The 6,000-nt window shown below is 42.9% G+C and overlaps 1 long non-coding RNA gene across 1 annotated transcript in view; it reads left to right on the top strand.

Annotated features, from left to right (window-relative positions):
• Nucleotides 1–568: 568 nt before the first annotated feature.
• LOC111169046 (uncharacterized) overlaps nt 569–6,000 on the top strand; it is a 65,484-nt gene continuing 60,052 nt past the window's right edge. Inside the window, exon 1 of the long non-coding RNA XR_002643139.2 lies at nt 569–847. This is a non-coding gene — a long non-coding RNA (uncharacterized LOC111169046). The remainder of the gene's footprint in view (nt 848–6,000) is intronic.

Raw genomic sequence — 6,000 nt, 5'->3', positions numbered from 1 at the left:
GTCAAAATCCTTTCGTTTCTCTGAATCTCGAGGAAAGATAATACCTACTCTTATCCTGAGAAACAACTAAATAGCTAGCTTTAACAGTCTGGTAAACCCTTTGGGTGGATTATTTTATTTAATCCTCACAAACACCTTGTGAAGTTGGTACTATTATTATCCCTATTTTATAAGAGGAGGAAACTGAGGCTCAGGGAGGTAATAATTAGCTCATATCGATGCGGCTACAAATGCATTTTTTCGGAACGTCAACAAAAACCATCATCAACAAAGCTGCCTTATTCTGTTCCGTTTTTGCAGAAGGGAGCTGGCATCCAGGTTCGAGATAATTATTTGACCATTCTGTCCTCTTTGCGGCTCTTCTCCCTTTGGGGAGAAAGGAGGAGGGGGTGGAGGCCGCCTCCACCTACTCCACTTTGGATCTGGGTCAGCTCCCCTCGGAATCGCGGCTTCGCCCTGGGCCAGCGGCACGGCCACTTCCGCCGCAGATGCCTCCGCCTCTGCTTGGGCTGCCCCGCGGACCGGAAGCCACTCGCCAGTCCACGCATGCTCCGACCAGCTGGTGATAACAGCGCCGGTTTTGCCCGCTTCCGGCTACCAGGGGGCGCCAAGACATAATCGCGCGTGCGGGGAGGGGTGGCGGTCACGTGGTCAGGGAGCCGAGCGCTGGGGCGTAGGGGACCGCGGCTTGGAATTCCGGACGGCTGCAAGCCTGCTCAGGCTGCTTGTCTTCCTCCATCGCCTTCTTTCGCTGTGCGCGGACCACACGGTGGGACCGTAGCGGCGAAAGCGACTGAGGTCTGGGCGCAGTTAACTGTAACCTCCTGGCGACCCTGCAAGAAGACGCGTGAGTTCCCCGGGCACCAGGAGGCCCTGGGAGGAGACACCTCACCCTTACTTTGTGGCAGTTTTTGCCCATTCCGCAACGCAAAGAAGGAGGGACTCGGTCCCAGCCTTTCCCCTAGCTCGGAGAGGTGCTGTTCCATCCCCTGGCACCTCCCCCATCGCCCTTAGATAGGTGTGCTTTCCTCTGGAGTATCCCAGGGGGCGGGTCTGGAGGGGTGGAGTTAGTATCTATCAGCTGTTCTGGCAGGACATCCTTGCCTAGTAAGCACTGACCAAATTGCCAAAAAAAACCCCAAACACACAAAAACCACTAACATTTTCACAGATATGCTGTAATAGAACAATTCACCTGGTTGTGAACAAGGCTTGAGAGCTGTAAGAAGTGAATTTGTTACCTGACTACAGTTTATTGCTTGGAGTAGGGGCCTGGCGCACTCACACTTAAACTGGCAGACCACGGATTGTCCAGATTACACACTGGGATCACCCAACCGGAAACGCATTGTACACCTCATCACGCAATATTCAGAGAGGCTGACTTTGATGTTTCTGTCAGCACAGCCCCAAACCCCAACTGACAAAAATGCCTCAGAAACTTCATTTACCACAGTTCTTACCAGGTCGTGTCATGGAGGAAAAAAGTTAATTTAGAGAGAAACTAAATAATAGATTGAGGGATATTTTTAAAAAAAGAGCCTTTATGCTTTGCATACCACTAAATTCAATCATTTTACATGTACACTTGTTTTTACTAAACTTATGGAGTTGTGTAACCATCACCAGAATCCAGTTGTAGAGCATTTTTATCACCCCTCCCCAAATTCCCAAAAGACTCTTTGTAGTTAATCTCTCCTCCTACCTCTAGTCCTAAGCAACCATGTAACTGCCCTGTGTCTCTATAGTTGCTTTTTCTGAACAGTTCATGTGAATGGAATTTTACAAAATGTGGTCTTTTGTGAATGGCTTCTTTCACTTAGCATGATGTTTTCCAGGTTCATCCATGCTGTAGCATGTATCAGTACCTCATTGCTTTTTTTTTTTACATCTTTATTGGAGTATAATTGCTTTACAATGGTGTGTTAGTTTCTGCTTTATAACAAAGTGAATCAGTTATACATATACATATGTTCCCATATCTCCTACCTCCTGCATCTCCCTCCCTCCCACCCTCCCTATCCCACCCCTCCAGGCGGTCACAAAGCACCGAGCTGATCTCCCTGTGCTATGCGGCTGCCTCCCCCTAGCTATCTGTCTTATGCTTGGTAGTGTATATATGTCCATGCCACACTCTCTCGCCTCATCACAGCTTACCCTTCCCCCTCCCCATATCCTCAAGTCCATTCTCTAGTAGGTCTGTGTCTTTATTCCTGTCTTACCCCTAGGTTCTTCATGACATTTTTTTTTCTTAAATTCCATATATATGTGTTAGTATACGGTATATGTCTTTCTCTTTCTGACTTACTTCACTCTGTATGACAGACTCTAGGTCTATCCACCTCATTACAAATAGCTCAATTTCGTTTCTTTTTATGGCTGAGTAATATTCCATTGTATATATGTGTGCATGGCGGAATAACATTCCATGGAATGGGTATACCGCATTTATTTATCCATCTATCAGTTGATGGACATTTATTTCCACTTTTTGGTTATCATGGGTAATCCTATTGTGAACATTTGTGAGGACATATGTTTTCAATTCTCTTGATTTCACTGCCCTGCTCAGGTGCTGCCATAGTGCCCTTAGCAGACCTCTGTCATAACACTTAACACACTGCCCTATAAGCTTGGGTTCATTCTCTGTCTCTACACTGGAAAGGGCAAGGACCATGTTCACTTGTTCCCTGGTCTAGGAGTGGGATTTCTGGGTCATAAGGTGACTGCATGTTTAACTTCTTTAGGAATATCCAGACTGTTTTCTAAAGTGGCTGTATCATTTAACATTCCCGTCGGTAAATGTATGAAGGTTCCAATTTCTCCACATACTCACCAACACTTGTTTTGTCTTTTTGTTTGGTATCTCATTGTGATGTTAATTTGCCCAGACTGAGTGGTATTTAGCTAGTTTCACTTCACTTTAATGGATACCTATTTTAATATTTTAATCTAGGAGCTCAAATGAATAATACATGGTCCCTCCTTGCAAGGAGCTCATATATAGTCCCTTCAGGGAGACAGGTAGAGAAACAGATAATTACAGTACAGTGTGTTAAGTGTTCTGATGGCGCTGAGCAAGGGATGCTATGGGGAGCAGAGAAGAGGGACACCTAACCTAGTCTGGAGGGGGGAGGATGGAGGAAAGTATTCTTTTCTAAATTGAAGTATAGTTGATTTACAATATTATGTTAGTTTCAGGTGTACAGCAAGGTGATTCAGTTATATATTTTTCAAATTCTTTTCCAATATAGGTTATTACAAGATACTGAATATAGTTCCCTGCTCTATACAGTAAGTCCTTATTGTTTATTTATTTTATAGGTAGTAGTAGGTATCTGTTAATGCCATATTCCTAATTTACCCCTCCCCCCACTTTCCCCTTTGGTAACCATAAGCTTGTTTTCTATGTCTGTGAGTCTGTTTCTGTTTTGTATCATTTGTATCATTGTTTTTAGATTTCATATATTTGATATCATGTAATATTTGTCTTTCTCTGTTTGACTTACTTCACTTAGTATGGTATTCTCTAGGTCCATTCACGTTGCTGCAAATGGCAATGTTTCATTCTTTCTTATGGCTGAGTAATATTCCATTGTATATATGTACCACATCTTCTTTATCCATTCATCTGTCGGTGGACATTTAGGTTGCTTCCATTTCTTGGCTATTGTCTATTGTAAATAGTGCTACTATAAACATTGACGTGCATGTATCTTTTCGAATTATGTTTTTTTCCAGATATATGCCCGGGAGTGGGATTGCTGGATCATATGGTAAATCTAGTTTTAGTTTTTAAAGGAACCTCCAGACTGTTTTCCATAGTGGCTGCACCAATTTACATTCCCACCAACAGTGCAAGAGGCTTCCCTTTTCTCCACACCCTCTCCAGCATTTATTATTTGTAGATTTTTTGATGATGGCCATTCTGACCGGTGTGAGGTGATAGCTCTTTGTAGTTTTGATTTGTGTTTCTCTGACAATTAGCGATGTGGAGCATCTTTTCATGTGCCTGTTGGCCATCTGTATGTCTTCTTTGGAGAAATGTCCATTTAGGTCTTCTGCCCATTTTTTTGATTGGGTTGTTTGTTTTTTTGATACTGAGTTGTATGAGCTGTTTGTGTATTTTGGAAATTAATCCTTTGTTTGCAAATATTTTCTCCCAGTCCGTAGATTGTCTTTTTTGTTTTGTTATGGTTTCCTTTGCTGTGCAGAAGCTTGTAAGTTTGATTAGATCCCATTTGTTTATTTTTGCTTTTATGTCTTTTGCCTTGGGAGACTGAATTATGAAAATATTGCTATGATTTATGTCAGAAAATGTTTTGCCTATGTTCTCTTCTAGGAGTTTGTGGTGTCATATCTTATATTTAAGCCTTTAAGCCATTTTGAGTTTGTTTTTGTGTACAGGAAGGTATTAAAAAAGCCTTTTCTAGAAGGTGCTTTAATGTGCCTTGGTTTTCTTTTGTGTATTTTTATCAAAATTACACATGTACATAGTTTTAAAAAGTCAAATACTTCTACAAGGTTGGCTATTTTTAAAAAGAGGAGTCCCCAGCTTTCCTCCCCATTCCCTGCTTCCCCCAAACCAATAGTTTCTGTTCTTTTAACTCTTTGGATATTTACCTCTATATCTTTAAATAGCATAGCATATTTTTATTTTAGAAGAAAAATTATCAGCCTTGACATAGGCCAAACAATCACCATCCTCACTTGCAGCGATTTCTCAGTCAGACCCATTTAATATTTTTATTTATTTATTTATGTATTTATCGATTTTTGGCTGCACTGGGTCTTCGTTGCTGCGCGCAGGCTTTCTCCGGTTGCAGCGAGCGGGGGCTGCTCTTCGTTGCAGTGCACGGGCTTCTCACTGCAGTGGCTTCTCTTGTTGCGGAGCATGGGCTCTAGGCGCGCAGGCTTCAGTAGTTGTGGCACGCGGGCTCAGCAGTTGTGGCTCACTGGCTCTAGAGTGCAGGCTCAGTAGTTGTGGCGCAGGGGCTTAGCTGCTCCGTGGCATGTGGGATCCTCCCGGACCAGGGCTCGAACCCGTGTCCCCTGCATTGGCAGGCGGATTCTTTTTTTTTTTTTTTTTTTTTTGCAGTACGCGGGCCTCTCACTGTTGTGGCCTCTCCCGTTGCGGAGCACAGGCTCTGGACGTGCAGGCTCAGCAGCCATGGCTCACGGGCCCAGCCGCTCCGCAGCATGTGGGATCTTCCCGGACTGGGGCACGAACCCGTGTCCCCTGCATCGGCAGGCGGACTCTCAACCACTGCGCCACCAGGGAAGCCCAGCAAGCGGTTTCTTAACCACTGCGCCACCAGGGAAGTCCCAGCCCCATTTAATATTATCACATGGTTAATCGTGAAAGCCACAGTCAGTGCAACCTACCTTACCATTTAAATGAAAGAAGACAGTCATTACCAACAGTTAGGTACCAGAGTAACGGAAGTAAGACAAGATATACATTTTAAAGGAGCAGCCAAGGAGTTGTTTTCCTCATTGGTATTTTCATACCATATAACTTCAATAAGCCAGAACCCAGTTACAACCGTCAATCAGGAAGAATGTTATTTTCATTCAAACTTTCAAAGAAAAAGCCAAATCACAGACAAGCAGCATAGTATAGGACAGAGGTTGGCACACTATGACCTGGCAGCTAAGAATGTTTTTTCAGATGAACATTTACAATCAGTTTGATGATAGGGAACACTAAGTTTCAACCGCAATAAAACAAAATATTATTCTTCAATTCCATTTTTTCATTAGTAGACCTGTATTACAAAACCGTATAATCAATTATTATTATATTTTGAGTTTCATCAGTAAAGAATTTATGGAATTTTTTTTCTGTCACTATATAAGTACCTACATAATATCCTCGATTTTGCTTCTTGGCCCATATAGCCTAAAATATTTACTATCTGACCTTCACAGAAAAAGTTTGCCAACTCCTGGTTTAACAGAAGAAACCGAGAAATTGCCATGTACTTGCTGGGTGACCTT

The sequence above is a fragment of the Delphinapterus leucas genome, chromosome X (assembly GCF_059928025.1).
Source record: "Delphinapterus leucas isolate spDelLeu-1000000601 "Yukka" chromosome X, BTC_Dleu_Yukka2, whole genome shotgun sequence".
Taxonomy (NCBI): domain Eukaryota; kingdom Metazoa; phylum Chordata; class Mammalia; order Artiodactyla; family Monodontidae; genus Delphinapterus; species Delphinapterus leucas.
This window is presented reverse-complemented; position numbering and strand designations above follow the sequence as displayed.